Source organism: Pleurodeles waltl, chromosome 4_1 (genome assembly GCF_031143425.1).
Source record: "Pleurodeles waltl isolate 20211129_DDA chromosome 4_1, aPleWal1.hap1.20221129, whole genome shotgun sequence".
NCBI classification, from domain to species: Eukaryota; Metazoa; Chordata; class Amphibia; order Caudata; family Salamandridae; genus Pleurodeles; species Pleurodeles waltl.
Genome location: NC_090442.1, coordinates 427,149,158 through 427,168,172, shown reverse-complemented (window position 1 = coordinate 427,168,172; position 19,015 = coordinate 427,149,158).

Below are 19,015 nucleotides of genomic sequence, written 5' to 3'. Positions count from 1 at the left end.
TGAGATCAGTGCGAGGGAAACCAACTGAAAGTGTTGGTATGTGATTATGGCCTGACAATGATCAGTTAGTAAGTATCATATCGCACATATACACAACTGTCAGTATGGTGCCAGTATTCATTGGCAAATGAATGTTGCACCACAATGACAGTAGATTCACACCTGCCAACTGTGTCCATGTGTGCACATTGCCAGGGGGTCTGTACATGTCATGTTGTGCTGCGAGTTGTATGTGTGAGTCAGTACATGTATGTGCTGGTTGAGGTGGAGGAGTGGGTGTGTGTGAGTGTGTTTGTGCAGCTGAGTGTGTAGTTGTTTGTTGTGGTTGTGTTATGTGTGGGTGCAGTGCCAGTAGTGTGTGTTTTTTGTGTCATGGATGTATGCCAATGTGTGTTTTTGGCAGGTACTGGTTGTGTTATGTCAGAATGGCAATGGGTAATTGTTTGCATGTGTTGTGTTGTATAGTGTGTAGTGTGGGGTACACCTATGGCTAAGGGACAATGTGTGTGTGTCACTTACCTCTCTTTCATAGCCTGTAATTGTACATAGTCCATGGAGTCCCACTGTCATCAGCGAACCACTGCCATTCAGACTGCCAGCAGAAGTGGAAGATTTAAATATGGAGGGTGGAAGACTGTCGCCATGACGGTGTGTTCTGGTTGAGCCTGACATGGCTTGGTGGTGCCGCCGCCAACATCTACATCAGGTCCTTAATCTTTTCCTTTCCCTTTCCAGTCTCTCAGTAACTATGAAACAATGGCTGACAAATATATGCCACTAGCAAACTCATTATAGAGTGTCTAATGTAGAAACTTGTGGCCAGATCTACAAGAAACTGGCACAGCGTAGTGCTGCACTAAAAATAGCAGTGCCACGCTGTGCCAGTTTTGAAAAGCAGGGATGTGTCATTTTTACAAGAATATGTCATACCCCTGAGCTTCCCCCTGCGCCAGTGCTAAATTAAGCAGCCTGCACCACCTCAGGATCCTTGCACCATAGTGCAAGTGTGTCTGCATTGAGGGGAGTAATTGTTTATGTGCAGGAAGGTGTCTCTTCCTGCAAATAAAAAATCTACAATGGTGATTTGGCACTTCTATGTGTGCTGCAGAATGCAGCACACATAGAATTACCAAATCATAATTTTTGAATGATTGTTTATGTGCAGGAAGGGACACCTTACTTAGTTTACCCCTTCTAGTAAATCTGTGGCAGCGTCAAAAGCAATGTGTGTTGTGGTGGAATACCCACAGCAACACCCATTGTTCAACTCTCTGATGCAGATAAATGCGTCAGAAGGACCCACATTTACAAGGTGCCGTCAAGCCACAAAAAGTGGCTTAGCACCACTTGTAAATGTGGTGCACTGCACAGTGCCACCAGAGCATCACTACAAGTGGTGCTCCAGTGGGACTAGGGCCTTGTAAATCTGGCCCTTGAAATATTGAAATGCTCCCCAGGCTATGCAAAGATGCACTATACACTATTGGAATTATGGAGCAAGTATGTGTAAACAGCTCCATTTGTAAACCTTTGTATTACTGAAATTAGTACCTTGTTCAGTGATATGATGCCTCGAGTCAAGTTCAGGGTCTAGAAGAACTTTCTTAAAAAACAAAATCACTCTTGAAGGTAATATTGTGGCAGTGGTCACCTCCATTAGGTCACTCCCATTGTCAATGGAGGGCCGAGTGGCAATCTCCAAGATGATCATCCTCGCTCCTTCTGCATTACTTCATGAGCCTTCCACTCTCCCTTTGTTGTTTACTATTTTGGGACCTCCATGTCCTTTTGGGGGACTTGTGTGGGTGGAGCTCACACAGACATGTGCCCTTGGCACAACTCCAACTCCCCCTGGAGCAGGGGCGCCATTATTACCTAGCAGCCCAACTGAAATGGCTGTCCTACTGCCTGGCAGACAGGTATTTAGAAGGCATAGGTTTGACCAGTCCTCCTTTCTCAAATGAAACCTTTCTTCACCTTCTGAACACACTTTCGCATACCGCCCCCCAGGGGCTTGCCCTTCCTCCCACTAGTGGTTCTTGCATGCTTGATGCGAGGACTTCCTTTTACTAGACATGTTCCCCTGTACTCTCCAGCAATTCTGTTACTCAGATTCCCTACCCAGAGGGTGCCCCTCAATAGTGGCTGACTACAGAGAGTGGAGGATGCTGGCATCATCTACATTGGTGACCTTCACTCGGAGGGTGCCTGGTGGTGTTCAAGGCACTGACTGGCCAGTTTGAGCTCCCTGAAAGACACTTCCTCCTCTATGCTTCCATAAGGAGAGTGATGGAGGACATGTGGGCAATGTGCACCTTCAAACCAGTTACAAAGCAGGTTCTAAAAATGCTGCACACTACGAGCACAGGTTGCAGGCTAATCACATTGTTCACAAAAGCCATACTTGCACATAAACAGATATCACTCAACTCCTTGAGGGAGGTGTCTGGAAGATGGAGTTTGGCAGATCACTTCATGATAAGGAATGGGAGATGGCATTAGCATTCCCATGGAGGGTATCTCACAACAGCCACCTAAAACTAATCTAATATTACATACTTCACCTGGCATACTTATCCCTAAAATATTTTGCAGCCATTTTTCCTGTACCATTGCCAGATGTAACACTCTGGGGGCTGGTCTGAAACACATCCTATGGGGCTGCCCACAGCTGTAAACCTACTGGAACACTTTTCACTCATGGTTGGAATGCCTCATAGGCATCTTGAATAACTCTACATTGGAGGAGGGTGCTCTGGGAGTATAATCTAGGCTATGTAAATGCAAAGTTGCAGTGTGTTTCCTTGTCCTGGTTCTCATACTGGCCAAGAAAACGATCACTGCTCACTGGGAATCACCCACTGAGCAACTGCTGAACAATGGCTGGCCCTATTCATCCGATTAGCAAAAGCCGAAGCAGTTGCATTGCATGGTGAACACACCAGAGGACTATTTCATAAGTTTGGGTATTGAAGCATTGGTGAACGGCTGTTGTACCATCCCATAGAATTGCTCTCAGAGGTCTACGAAAGAAACACATTTAAGAAACCAATGGGCAGATGTACCAAACTTTCTGCACGTCGCAAATAGCGAATTTCGATGTTTGCGACGTGCAAAAAGCACATCGCGATGCCCAATCCCCGTTTTGCGAGTCGGTAACCTGGTTACCAACTCGCAAAACGGGACTGCAAGTCGCAATTAGGAAGGGATGTTCCTCTACCTAATTGCAAGTCGCAGCATGATGATATATTGCTTTGTGACCGCAAATGCGGTCGCAAAGCAATCGCAGTTACCACCAGTGTCACACTGGTGGTAACCCATTCGCAGAAGGGAAGGGGTCCCCATGGAACCCCTTCCACTCTGTGAATGGAAAAAATGAAACGAAAACATTTCATTTTTTTCGTTTTGTAATGCATCTCGTTTTCCTTTAAGGAAAACGGGCTGCATTACAAAAAAAAAAAAAACTGCTTTATTTAAAAGCAGTCACAGACATGGTGGTCTGCTGTCTCCAGCAGTCCACCATCCCTGTGAGTGATGCGAGTCTCAAAGGGGTCGCAAATTGCGACCCACCTCATTAATATTAATGAGGTGGGCCTTTGCAACCCCCTTGCGAGTCACAGATGGTGTCAGGGACACCATCCTGCATTCTGAATTGCGAGTCGCAAATTGCGAGTCTCTCTAACTCGCAATTTGCGAGTCGCAATTCAAAAACTACGTACATCTGGCCCAAAGTAACAAGATGAAAAGTTGTCAGTTTTTAATAGAATATGGCAATAGTTCTTTAAACCACAAGGAGATTATGGCCCTTATTAAAACCCTGGTGGTCGGTGTTAAAGTGGCGGTAATACCGCCAACAGTAAAAAAAAATGGGACCACGACCACGGCATAAACCACCAACACAGACAGACACTTTAACACTCCGACCGCCATGGCGGTAGCAACAAACACCGTGGCGGTCACCGCCAACAGGCAGGTGGAAGACAATGTACCACCCACCCCATCACAACCCGCCAATCCTCCAGCTTTTCTGGGGTGGTACCAATTCCATCAAAAGCACGGCAGAAACAGTGTTTGGAAGGGAAACCACTCACCTCTCAGCACTCAACAAAGAACTAGGACGCCATGGAGCCCAAGTTATAGGTACTGCCCATGCTGGCCTACCTCCTCATCTACCAGGAATACCAAAGGCGGCGGTGATGACCACGGTGAGTACTGAATCTAGTACACAGGGGAGTGGGAAGGAAAAAGAGAGTGACACACACACACAGAACACCCCCATCCCCAACCCACCCACAACACCACACACACAAACACATGCAGCAACATTACATTTACACCCCGTAACCCGCTGGAAGAACGCAAGGACAAAAGGAATAGAGTTAAATCATTGATATTTTAGAAATAGGCAAATATACGTAACGATTATGAAAACAGTATCTACAAAAATATACAATATGTACATAAGGCCATACATTAACCTTTCCAAATGTCCGTGGGTCACTGGGCCAAAAATCATGGGTCAAGCCCACACTTGACTCCTGCCTCAATACGGAGAGAACACTGCAGGGGCATCAGGTCGAAAACACACAGGCACCTCAGGGGGATGGGGAATGGGGGGCACCCCAGCCGGAAGATGGAATAAGACCACTGCTCCTCGAGGCGGCTCCATACCCACAGCGATATCCTGGGGAGTGCAAGGCCACAGTCTCTCAAGTGGGTGGTTTGCCCACTGCTTGGTCCTGGGGAGTGCAAAGCCACAGTCTCTCAAGTGGGTGATCTGCCCACCCCTTGGTCCTGGGGAGTGCAAAGCCACAGTCTCTCAAGTGGGTGGTCTGCCCTCTGCTTGGTCCTGGAGAGTGCAAAGCCACAGTCTCTCAAGTGGGTGGTTTGCCCACTGCCTGCTCCTGGGGAGTGCAAAGCCACAGTCTCTCAGGTGGGTTGTCTGCCCACTGCTTGGTCCTGGAGAGTGCAAAGCCACAGTCTCCCAAGTGGGTGGATTGCCCACTGCTTGGTCCTGGGGAGTGCAAGGCCACAGTCTCTCAAGTGTATGGCTCCTTCCACTGTTCTGGAGGGGGCTTGGTGCCCAGTCTTCTTCATCCTGCCAAGGATAGGGTGAGTGGATGCCTTTCTCCACTTGTTCTGGAGGGGGCTTGAAGCCCAGTCTGCTTCATCCTGCCAAGGATAGGGTAAGTGGATGCCTTTCTCCACTGGTTCTGGAGGGGGCCTTGCGACGAGTGATGCAGCACTTGGGTTGTGGCAGTTCACATTCCCTCACCTGGGTGTCTGAGGCACGAGATTTGCAGGGACCAGGTTGCATGATAATCCATGGAGGCAGGGCTAGACTCCATCCTGCGGCGCCTAAGTCTGCAACCTGGTTGTAGTGCTGCTGCTCGTAGGGGTGCTGCCAGTGGTGGTGGGAGGCTCCAGCCCGTCTCCTGCAGCCTCGGACGGCCACCCACTGGGGCTGTTGGTGCTGGTGGTGGTCCTAATGTCAGCGATGCAAGTGGCAGTGCTTGCGGTGGTGCTTGCGGAGGGGCTGCTGGCGGTGCTGGCTGTGGTGCAGGTGCCGGTGCTGCCAGTGGTGGAGGTAGGCCCCAGCCCTTCTCCTGCAGCCCCGGACAGCTGCCCACTGGGGATGATGCTGCTGACAGTAGTGGTGGCAGTGGTGGTGCAGGTGGCGGTGCAGGTGGCGGTACTTGCAGCAGTGCCTGTGGTGGGGCTGCTGGCGGTGCTACCCGCGGTGCAGGTGGCGAGGCTGTCAGTTCTGCTGGTGGGCACCAGACCTTCACCTGCAGCCTCCGACGTGCGTTGCCTTGGGTTTTCTGCCCCTTCCTCACCTTGGCAGATGCTGCTGTGACCATGGCTCTGGCAGCTGTAGTTTTGGAGGAGGCATTGCGGGGTGGGACGTGCTCTTTGCCCTTGCTGCATGTTGTCCCCTTCTTCACCTTGGCAAGTGGCGGAATGGTTTGGTTCTTTGCAGGGGTTGGTGGCACACTGGCTGGCCTGACGGGTGCCCCCTTTGAACCTTTGGGAGTTGCAGGTACCACAGCGGATGCGGACTCGGTGGCTGAGGAGCTAGCCTGGGTTCTGGATGCCTTAGCCCGAGAGGAAGGACGGGGGAGGGGTAGGGAAAAGGTCAATGTTTGCCAGGAAAAGCTTTTTAGACACACTGGGGTGGGAAGAGGGAGAGGGTTTGGGAGTCGAGGAAGAGGGAGTGGTGGTAGGAGATGTCTGTCTGCTGAGTGTGGGTGAAGGTGCATGTGCTGGATGCTGTTGTGAGGTGGATGGCTGTTGGGTGGGTGGGTGCTTGCGTTTGTGTACTTTGGGAGGAGGGGTCACAGACACTGGGAGAGGACACAGGGGACGTGTGAATGGATGTGGGGGTGGTGACTGCCAGTGAGGGGTGAGTAGTGATGGGCGTGTTGGTGATGGAGGTAGTGTATGAGGATGTAGTGCATGCAGGTGTGAGTGGAGATGATACTGGGAGGGAGGTGGATGATGAAGAGGAGGGGGACACAGTGGAGGCAGTGGATGTTGGTGTGTCTGCATGTGTGAGTGCCTGTGGGATGATGTGTGGTGCTTGTGTTTGCCTGAACCACTTCTGTGTGTTGATTTGGGTGAATGCTGGTCTGAAGGTGTGCTTGGGATAGGCTGGGGTTGAGGGGATTGGGACTGGGTAGAGGAAGTTGGAGGGGGGAGGCTAGACACAGGGACAATGGCTGACATCAGTGCTGAGGCCAGAGCCTGACATGCTCTCTGTTGGGCCGTCACGCCAGAGTGAATGGCCTCCAGGTATGCATTTGTTTGTTGCAAATGCCTTGCGACACCCTGGATGGCATTCAGAATGGTTGACTGCCCAACAGTGAGGGATCTCAGGAGGTCAATAGCCTCCTCACTGAGGGCAGCAGGGCTGACTGGGGCAGGGCCTGAGGTGCCTGGGGCAAAGGAGATGCCCACCCTCCTGGGTGAGCGGGCACGGGGAACACGGTGAGGGGCTGCTGGGAGGGTGGTGCTGGTAGGGGGTTGGCTGCTGTACCTGCTCTTGTGGTGGGCACAGAGGTGTCCGCCACCGCCAGCGAGCTTCCATCGGAGGAGGAGTCGCTGTCTGTGGTCTCCCCTCCTGTCCCCATCGTGGTGCTCCCCTCACCCTCCATCCCACTGGTGCCCTCACCGTCGGCGGATTCAGCCTCCAGGCCCATGTGGGATGCAGCTCCCTCCGTCACCGGTGCCTCTGCTCCTCCGCCAGATGATGCTAATGCACATAAGGACAGGGCAACAAAACAAAAAGGGGGGGGGAGAGACAGAGGATACACTTGGTCAATTCCAGCAGCACCCCGACCGTTGGCGGACACAACACTCAGGGAGCATCCCTATGCACTAGGCCATGCCCAACCAGTTACTAGGATAGTCACCAGCCCATGGGGTACAATGCCTAACGCCACCAGCCTCACACCAGAAACTCACTGGACCCTGCCCAGTAGTAGATGCCCACTTACACTATTGGGGCAGGAGTGCTTCAAAGCCTGCCCATCAAGGGACCTACCCTGCCATCTTCACCCTTGCGTAGGGGCACCTATAGCCCACATCCCCCACCCAGGTACCTCTTAATGCGCGCAAAGTCAGGAGTCAGATTCTGTACTCACCCCCTTGTGGCTGCTGTGATACCTTCAAGCGCCCATCCAACTCTGGATAGGTCCCTGCCAGGATGCAGAACATCAGGAGGGTCAAGGTGCGACGGGCACCCCTTACTCGTTGGGAGGCCAGCCCCAGCTGAGCCTCTGCTGTCTTCTTTGCGCAGAGGTGCAGGTCCTCCCACCTCTTGCAGCAGTGGGTGGTCCGCCTGTCAAAGACCCCCAGGGTCTGCACCTCCTTGGCGATGGCACGCCAAATACCCTTCTTCTGGTGGGCGCTGACCTGCAGGGAAAAGACAGCAGGAAGGGAATTAAGCAACCGTCCGGACCATCAGACTCATGGCCCACCAGATCCCTCCCATCCCCTGACGCACATACATTATCTACGTTACATGCTGCACTCTGGCCAGGACGCCCCTGCCCTCCCCCCACATGTGGCTTACATACACAGAACTCCATACATTCATTGCCCACGCATCATGCTCACAGTGTACTCACCTGTTTGTCTAGAGGACCGTAGAGTAATGTGTACTGGGGTAGGACCCCATCCACCAGTTTCTCCAACTCCTCCACAGTGAAAGCAGGGGCCCTTTCCCCAGACACATGAGCCATGGTCGGTTCCAGACACAGGTCACAACAGCACTTACAGTGTAGGTCCTCTCTTGTTGAATGTCAGGAAGCAAGTGAGTGGATAGATAGAAAATGGTGGTGACGTCTGCGGCGGTGTGTACCGTCACCGCCGGAGTACATTGCCATTGGCTCCTGGAACCCATAGGGCCCAATGATAACCAATGCGAAGTTGCGCGGCGATCATCGACCGCCTACCCCAACGGCACACAACTCCAGTGCAATTACCTCATTTCCACTTGTCCCTCCTCATAAGTCAGGCATCCACCATTTAAGGGGGGCACAGGGCATGGCACCTAACTGCGTTACAGCAGACAGTGGCATGGACACTGATTGTCGGGTTCACATTTTGTTTCTGTAAAGTAAACAAATCATCATTAGTGCAATAGGTGTGGGAATATGACCCTCTGCTCACCGTTCTCTTCCATAGTCTTCAACCGCTGAGGCAGCATATGAGATGGCGGCATCCTCCTCTGTACAGACCCCTGGTGGACCTTGCAACAATGGAGGACAGACACATTATCATTACATACAAACTTGATTGGGCCACCATCCAAGAACTGTGTGCCCAAATGGAGCCATACCTGATGTCAGCCATCCTGTAGCCCACAGGTATCCCCCCTCTAGTGCAGGTCCTGTCAGTGCTCAATTTCCATGCAAGTGGTTCCTTCCAAACAACAGTGGCCATGGCACCAGGGATGTCTCAGCCAATGTTCTCCAACATGTTGACCAGAGTGTTGTCTGCCCTGCTGAAACACATGCAGAGCTACATCGTGTTCCTCCAAGATGAGGATTTGGCCACAGTGAAAGCTGACTTTTATGCCCTTGGTCATATCCCCAACATCATTGGTGCCATTGATGGTCCACATGTGGCATTTGTCCCCCGGCCCAGAGAAATGAACAGGTTTTTAGGAATAGAAAAAGCTATCACTCCATGAATGTGCAGATGGTGTGTTTGGCGGACCAGTACATCTCCATGTGAATGCCAAATATCCTGGCTCTGTGTATGATGCCTTTATTTTGAGGAATAGCAGCATCCCATATGTGATGGGCTAACTCCAGAGGCACCGGGTGTGGCTAACAAATGAGCCAAAGGTCCCCACACACTATGAGTAGGTGTCTGGGTATGGGGTTGTCCCTAAGGGATACTGTGTGTCTAACAGTGGTCCCTCGATATTTGCAGATGACTGTGGTTAACTCAACCTCTCATGGCTACTGACCCCAGTGCGGAATGCCAGAACAAGGGCAGAGGAACGTTACAATGAGGCACATGAGCGTAGAAGGAGGATTATTGAAATGACTTTCATCCTCCTAAAGGCCAGGTTCCGATGCCTCCATCTGACAGGTGGCTCCCTGTACTACTCACCTAAGAAGGTGTGCCAGATCATCGTTGCATGTTGCATGTTGCACAACCTGGCCTTGAGATGCCAGATGCCTTTTCTGCAGGAGGATGTGCCTGGAGATGGTCTTGTGGCAGCGGTGGAGCCTGTGGACACGGAAGAAGGGGAGGCAGAGGAAGAAGATGTTGACAACAGAATCAATATAATTCAGCAGTACTTCCAGTGACGCACAGGTAAGACACTGTGAGTTCACTTTATATTTCAGTTATCTTTTGGACATTGTACAAGGCAGCCTCTTACCCTATGTCTATGGCCACTAACTTTACCCTTTGGCATCTCTATTTTCAGATCTCTGTGCCCCACTCTGGCTCCTGCTATGTGTACTGCTGCCCACCAAAGGTCATTCCAAAGTATAATTCACTGTACATTTGAGTTGCAATGCTTTGATAATGTTGTACTAATACATTTGTGAATCATTTGACAGACTCCAGATTAGTATTTGTTCCAAGGGTGTTTATTAGGTGCTAATACGTAGAGGGGGATGTGGAATGGGCTGGGCTGATGGTGGAGGAAAATCCAGTATAGAGTCCATGCTCTTGGTATCACAGGTGCATTGTCCAATGGGGCATAGGAAGGGGAGTAATGGCAGTTCAAGGTGGACAGGGTGACAGAGTGGGACAGAAGGGTGACAATCAGGAGAGTCTTATTTCCCAACGGGGTCTTGGCAATGTTCTCTGGCTTCTGCCTGGATCGCAGGGACCGTTTGCGGGGTGGTTCTCCTTCTGCAAGGGGTGGGGTGCTGGTGGCCTGTTTTTCTTGTGGCGGGGCCTCCTGTCCACTAGCGCCGGGAGAGGTGGAAGGCTGTTCATCGGTTTGGCTAGGGTCAGGCGCCCGTTGTTGTGCCACTGCCTCCCCCATGGTATTGACATGTCAGTCAGCACCCCTGCAATGGTGACCAGGATGGTGTAGATGTTTGTTAGGTCATCCCTGATCTCCAAGTACTGTCCCTCCTGCAGCCGCTGGGTCTCCTGAAACTTGGCTAGTATCTGGCCCATCGTCTCCTGGGAATGGTGGTATGCTCCCAGGATGTTGGAGAGTGCCTCATGGAGAGTGGGTTCCCTGGGCCTGTCCTCCCCCTGTCGCACAGCTGTCCTCCCAGCTTCCCTGATGTCCTGTACCTCTGTCCCCTGAACCGTGTGCCCCCTGCCACTAACCACAGGTCCCTGATCGTCCTGTGTTTGTGGGGTTGCCTGGGGTCTCTGCTTATTGACGTGTCCTGGGGACAGTGGCATGGGCCCGCTGGATGGGTGCTGTGCTGGTGTTTCCTGAGGGGGAGGCTCTTTGGTGTGTTGGGACTGTGGCTGGGTACCTGACTGTCCAGAGGTCCCTGATGGGCCAGGTTGGTCATCCTGATCCAGGCGTGCAGAGCTGCTGGATGTTGCTGGCAACTTCTCTCCGGTGACTTTGAGTATGGGTCCTGTGGGCATGCAAATGCAGTGTTAATGTATCTACGTGTGCCATCTTGTGCATGGGTGTGTTTCCCTGTATGGTTGTGATTTCCCTGTCAGCTTGGCCTTGTGTGAGTGGTGATTTTGTGTGCTTGGTGAGTCTCTCTACTGGGCATGCTGTGGTGATGGGTGTCCATGCCGGTCGGTGTTGGGGGTCCATGCTTTGGTGTTGCATGCAGGGCTTGGTTTTGGGATGGGTGGGTTGTGATAGTGGGGTATATGTGAGGTGTTGGAGTGATGGGTGTGAGGGTAGCGGTAGGAGTTTGTGGTGGCAGGCAGGATGGGGGGATGAAGAAATAAAGATTTGACTTACTAGAGTCTATTCCTCCTATGACTCCTGCGAGGCCCTCAGGATGCATAATTGCCAAGACTTGCTCCTCCCATGTTGTTAGTTGTGGGGGAGGAAGTGGGGGTCCACTGTACTGCAACCACGGAACGCACCTTCCCCCATAGGTCGTTTCACCTCTTCCTGATGTCATCCCTGGTTCTTGGGTGCTGTCCCATGGCGTTGACTCTGTCCATGATTCTCCGCCATAGCTCCCTCTTCCTTGCAAGGGACGTCTGTTGCATCTGTGATCCGAATAACTGTGGCTCTGCCTGGATGATTTACTCCACCATGACCCTTAGCTTTGGGGTGCCATGGATGTGGTGTGTGTGATATGTGTGAGGATGTTTGGGCTGAATTTTGGGGTGATGTGTTGGGGTGTATGCTGTGATGTGCATGGATGGTGTATGGGTGATGGTGTTCTGTGGCTCTGATTGAGTGGGTGCTCCTGGCTTGTGTCTCTCTGTGTTGGCAATCTTTTTTTTCATTGAAAGGGTTGTGGGTAATGTGGGTGTGTGTTTTATAGTGGTGTGAGTGTGTGGGTGTGGCGTGCATATGTGTGTCAGGTGTGTGTAGTTTGAATTGTCAAATGTGGTGGTGTTTTCTAAATGTGTGTGTATTTTGAGCGCAACGGTATGTATCGCCAATGGTTTACCACGATTGAAAGACAGCTGCGGTGATTTGTGGTTCGTGATACTGTGGCCATATTCCTGTTGGTGTAACAGTGTGGGTTTGGCTATCGCCAGTTTATCACTGACCTTTGGGCTGACGGGCTTGTGTGGGTGTCTGTATTGTGGCTGAAATCTCAGTGTGGGTCATAATACCTGTAGCGGAATACCTCCCCGGGCACGGTTTGTTGGAGGCCGTCAGCACGGCGGTAGGCGGCATTTACCGCCACGGTTGTAATGAGGGCCTATGTCTCAAATGTATTTAAATGTATTTCATTTTCTCTTTAGTATGCAGTGCTGTATATTAAAAAACAAAAAACTGTTTCACAGCAGTTGGTAAAGGTTGAGGAATGCTTTTACATGGGCTTTAACTTTAGCTTCCAATAATTATGGCTACAGTTGAAATGTTTGTTTATAATTGCCATTTGAACCCCGTTACTGCCACCTTCCTTACCGCTGCATCGGCCTTCCCCTACTGGTATCTCCCTCCAGCTTCTTAAACCTCTACTGTTCTATGTGTCCAAAATATGGTCCTGGTCGAGGTGCCATGGCTTTGGTGTGGATGCATGAGTATGCTTCAGGAATTTATTTCTCACTGGCTTATGCTCTGAGAAAATGTTAAACTATTCACTTTGTTGCTACTGTATGATTTGGTATCTTTTCACATATTGCCAATAAACAATTAAAAAAAAAAGAAAATGATGCAGTGTCAACACACTAACTGTTATTTGGGGATCACCTCCTGACTTTGCGGCAGATTATTATTTCAATGCCAGTCAAATCATCCTTTTCTTAACAATAGACATTTAAAAATCCCCTTAAAAAGATAGGCATTGAAACTTCCAGAAAAAAAAGAACAAAAACACTAATTGAAGTAATCAAACTGGTAAGAGTTAAATGAAACTGTGAATATGCGTATCGTTGGCTATATCGTCACTGAAAAAATCACACCTGGAGATGTACAAATCAGCTGCTCCATTTTCCATACAATAAGTGTTAATTACAAACTGCTCACACCACTTCATTTTTATATTTTAAGAAATGGATGATAATATACCTTAACTTAATCATGAAATGAGCATTCAGTGTCATACATTGAACACGAAAAGCCAGTTGCATGGAAGTCAGTGCTAACAATAGATCCTTTTTCCACAAAATGTGTGAAATAAGCTAATGCTTTAGTCCTGAAATGGAAGGTTCTTACCTCTTATGTACGTCATCCTCTTCAATAAATCGTTTGGAATGATTTCAATACCACTTATTTGATCTTTATTCAATGTAAGTATTTAAACAATACATCAAATGTGACTAGTGCTTAACAAATGCCTAAAGCATTTCATCATGTTCTCAGCATACATTTAAATTTCCAGTGGATATTCACTAATGGTATTCACTTTTGTTCCGTTTTCTCTTTTGACCTTTTTAGGGCTTGCTGCAGACAGCTTTCCATTTGTGAAAGGCCTCTCTTTGCAGCACACAGAGACTGGACACTGGGTCAGCCCACTTCAGCTATTACCCTTGGGAGAGTGAAGAATCCTTACATTCATATTATACTTCTCACCTCTTAGGTCCCCAAGTAGGGAATCTTTGGAATGGGTATACAGCATAAGCTGCAATTCAACATCAATGGTACATTTAATAGTTCTTCAGGAGTCAATAACGAGAGCTTTTTTTTTCAAGCTTTATTTCCATAAATATTTAGTCTCTCTTTATTAATCATTTAAAGCTTAAAGAGCGTTGCATAAAGTGTGTCCCACAATCCATCCCTATACTAATATTCAAAATCATTGTAAGCAACCATCTTAGTCAAACTTATCAAAAGAAAACAAGCTTTTAAGAGGCAGTCTAGTCAGTAAAGCCCTCAGCACTCATAAAGAATACTGTGACAGACTCTAATAGAGAATGTAGGCAGAGAACAATCAGTCTGTGCCAAGAGCTCTAAGAGATAGAGAGTCCTGGGCTGAGAATAAGTATGCAGCTGATGTCTTTCTATCACTCTGTCACTCTTGCTGCTATTGCTTTTGCTGCTATCTATTCTCTCCATGGGAAAACATTTAGACACATAATATGAAGAATACATTTTAGCAAAGTGTTCTTTAGTCAAGATATTGGACATCAAATCAAAAGCAGTGATTTCATGGCAATGGAACACCTGCTGTCGATGAGACTTTCTGATCAAAGAGCTGTCCAGACATGTAACACAAATTGTTTCTCAAACATTAATCTGGACATATAGGCATTCTTTCTAATACACTTTACTCTCTGAAAAACAAGATACATGTGTTTATTTATAAGTTCATTTGCACTTCGTCTTTTTATCCTCCCACATCTTCGCACCATAAGCCTATTCATAAAGAAGCAAGTTTCCGATTAGTTTAGCAAGTTTTGAATTTCCGATGCAGGACAGTAAGATTGAAAAAATAAAATAATGTAGCTTTCTTTGTTAGAAGGAGGAAGTTTGTGTTATGCACAGGTTATGATAGAATAATTTCTGTACCATTTATGCTGAATTAAGCTTAGTGGAATTTGTCAATATTAGCAAGTCAAGCAGCACAGGCCATGCAACCCTTAGAAAGGAAAGTGCACATTTTAAGTGCGGCTGAGCCTAGTTTTCACTCATACATGTAATTTAGTTAATGGATTTTTATTTACAGTTAAAATCTCTGGCAACCTTTATGGGTTTTTCATGGCTTGCATTTCTTGGATGGTCTGTCTGGCAAGGATAGGGTATTTGGAAGATGGCTGCATTGTCCCATTTGTTTTCCAATAGTGATGGTGTCCAAGAAGTCATTTTGGTAAAATGTAGATGTCATAAGTCAATATGTGTAGGTTGAGTAGTTACTTTACTGAGATGAAGGCACTTTAATCGATTGTTTTTGGCTTTTTTGCCTTTGTGGCACAAACAAAGCCATTTTTATAATCATGGCAGCAGACTAATTTGCTTAATTTTGCTGCTGCTGCCCTAACATGTTGTTGAATTAGAGCTTTTTTGTTCAGCAAGTAAAAATGTGCATGGGTGTATCCTTTTTTGTAGCTGCACCTAACATATTGTCCCCTTGTCCAAATTATTTACTATGCAATTTATTTTGTTTCCGTGGTTTATTTTTACCAATGCTGTCAGTGAACATGTCAGGAGTAACGTAATATGTGGGATCATGAGCAGTGCATGGTGGGAAGCAAGTTAAAGTTAGCACAGTAAACTGGTGAATTTCAGTAGCTTTTTGAGTTTAAAGTTATGATGTCAATGACATGTTCCCTTAAATATAATGTCAATTTAACTTTTTTTTCTCCCGTAAATTTCTTTATTTTTTTAAAATGTAATGTAATATATTATTACCATACTAACTTCAAATGTCAGTTTAACTTTGTTAAGTGATTTTTTAATGTGTTTTTTAATATAAAGTAAGATTTGATTACCACACCTAACTATGCCACCCGCCCACAGTGCACAGCCTTCAGACCACATGCCACAAAGGGTTTGTTGCAGGGCCTGGGCTCACCATATGGCTTTGGCCACAGAGCCTGGCCATCACAATGTAAGGGGGTGTCATTTTAAATGAGGCAGCCCTACGGGCTTGTCAAAGATTCAGAACACCAATGTATAAGAGTCAGGCCCATTGACTTTGCCAAATGATAGCCACATTAACAAGTCAGCCATATCATAATTTACCATTAAAAATATTTAATCAATAAACATAATACAATTAATTAATTATTAAATCACACACTGCAATGCGCAAAAATAGTAATTGTCACTAAAATATATAAATAAAGCATGTTTAATTAAAGAAAGCTATAATAAAACCTGTTTGAGTCTCTTTTTAACATTGTTCAGGCCACATAATGCAGCCACAGAATCAACCACAAGGTTTCCCCACACGCCAGCTGAAAAGCATCCTTATCCATTTTGGAGTGATTTGAAAATTATAGAAAGCTCTCCCAAGGTCATGTATTCAATGACCCAGGAGACTTACTGTGTCATTTTTTGGGGGCTGCTTCCGTTCCTATAGCCCCTACAACATTTAAAAAATCACTGAAGGTGTCCTGTCTCTCTTTTAGGCAAAACCATAAACAGAAAATGCAGCAACAAACCCCCTGATGGGCATTATAAGATGCTTTGTTCAGGATCAGTGAACATTTTATGAGCTGCTAAGCTGCTGCTATTTTACTGTGCAGCATAGTACACCATATCTTTTTTTATTATTTCTTTCAGGGTGCCCCAGTTCCACCATGGGCACCCACAACTGACATAATTGTTAATGTCCTTAGGGGAGGCTCAAGGTCCCTGTGGCCTCACAAGCTCTCAAGGTAACACCCATCTTGGGTGCTGATGCAGCAGCTGCACACACTTTCTTTTTTTGATGGGTGCCCTGCTCCCACCCAAGGCACCTTTAGCTCAGCTTGTCGGGGGGAGGCTCAAAGAATCCACAGCCCCATCAGCTCCCGAGCCAGTACCCATCCTGAGTTCCTGGTGAGAGGTGACCACATCCAATATGCTCTCACACAGAGGGAGCAACCTTATTCTGAGCTCCTGCTCCATTACCAAAATGGGTTCTCTGCCCGTGAGAGTGTGGCAGGGGGATAGATTTGTGCTCCTATCAGAGACAAGAGCATTCAACATTTAGTTTACCAGGTGATGAGTTCCCCCATGACACTGATTTCGGGTCCCTGTGACCAATATCTGGCTTGGGGAGAGAAACGACACATAGGACCCCATCCTATCCTCTTTTCCTAATTAAAAAAAATCTTTGATCTGGTGTTGTGGAATATGGCTCCTGTGGTCTACATCAGGCTAGGCAATAGGGGCTCACACACAGTCACCTCTCCATATTATAAAAAAATGTGCTGACCACCTTTATTGAAAAAGGGCAGCCCAAGAAGCAAAAAGAGTCATTTTGGCCCCAGAGGGATCCCACCTCAAGACCTAGGAGTTCAGAGTATTCCTCTTTCTGCCCTCCTCCTCTCTGACCTCTGTTCTCTGTCTGCGTTGTTTTCTCGCCCCCGTACTAGACTCCATAGTCAGCTTGCTGGTCCTGCTCATGCCAGCTTGTCCTCTGTGTAAAAACAACAGATGATGGACAGAACACAGAACAAATCAAACATTTACTCCCGGTCACAGATTTATTTTTAATCCACCAGTTTTTTTGCTTGACATGCCATTCCAGTTTGGACCCAGCCATATGGAAATCAATCTTGACCCTATTCCCCATGGGAGCAGTCCAACCCAAGCTGCCAGGCCAGGGATTTCTGTGGACTAAAACCAAGCATCCTGGGACCAGTTTCAGGGTATCGCCCTTCATCACCCAGGCTAGATTGAATGTGGTGGCACAGTAAGCACGGGACCCACGTCTATGCATACCCTTCCCACTTAGGGGAACAAATGCAAAAACAACAGATGATGAACAGAACAAATCAAAGATTCAACCCCAATCACAGATCTGGGTTTAATCCATCAGTTGTTTTGCTTGTCATGCCATTCCAGTTTGGACCCAGCCATATGAAAAACAGTCTTGAACCTGTTCACATGGGAACAGTCCAGCTGTTGTCAGCTTGCTGACCCTGCTCCCCTCCTGCATGCCCTCCATTAAGTGTGTACATGTCTCTGCCCACTCTCTCCCACCTACCATAGTCCATTGTGCTACCACTGACTGTGTTGGCCTGCCCTCCATGTTCAGCTTTCTAACCCTTACTCCCTCCCCCTACCCTCAGTTCTGCATTTGCATGCCCCTTCCCCCTCTTGCCTATTTTTCATGGTCAGCTTGTTACTCTTGCACATGTTGGCAACCCCTCCAATATCAACTTGCTGCCCCTGTCCCACTCTCCTTGCTCTCCATTTCGCACACAAGTGCCCTTGCCTTCTATTGCCAACTGGCTTTTCGCCTCCCTCCTAATCCCTGTGGTCAGCTTGCTGCTCGATGTTAGTCTGCCCTCTGTGGCCAGCCTGCTCTCCCCACCCCTCTTCAGCCTGCCTTCTATTCTCTATCTGTCTTCCCCTCCTGCCTGCTATCTGTGGTCAGTTTGGTGCCTTGCTGATGCCGGCCTGCCATCTGTGGTCATGTTGCTACCCCTTATCATAGTCCCATGGCCTCTGTTTTTCGATGCCTCTCCATGGTCAATTGTGCTGCCCTGCTTGTTACAGCCTGCCCACCTTTATCAGCGTGTTGCTAATGCGCCTGCCCCTCCCCCATTCATTACTGTGCTACCCCTTACCAGGCAGGTCTGCTCTGAATGGTCAGCTTTCTTCCCATGCCAGCCTGCCCTCTGTCTTCAGCTTGCTGCCCCTGCCCCCACCCCTCTATTGCCCACCCTCTGTTCTCTCTCTGTCTCCCCCTACCTCCTCCTGCCTGCCCCCTATGGTCAGCTTGCTTCCCCTGACAATGCTGGCCAGCCGTCTTTTGTCATGTTCATGCCCCTGATAGCAGTCCAATGCCCTCTGTTCTCTATGTGCCTGCCCCTTCTTCCTTTCTCCTGCTGTCCATGATCCATTGTTCCGCCAACCTGCACTCCGTGGCCAGCATGCTGCCCCTTTCACCCCTCTGTTCTCTGGTTTCCATGTGCATGCCACTGCACTCTCCTTTCTCCCCACCACGCTCCATTGTGTTGTCACTGCACCTGCTTCCTGTTTGTCCTCCTTTTAACTTTCTAGATAAAATAAATCCCTCTAAATTTGCTAATTTGTAAAGGAGATGCTTTAGGTTTTAGAGCTTTGATTCCATCAAGGTGGCTTCAGGTGTGCCACTTTTGTCCTCAATATAGATTGTTAGCAGTCTAGCATTTCATTAGAACATTGTGGGCATTTTAAATTATAAGTTTCAAATCAATGCACTTGCCAGAGATGTGGCATGTACAACCATGGACAACCCTTGTAGTTTGTAAAAATGCACTGCACATATTCCTGAAATGAGAGAAATGGTGC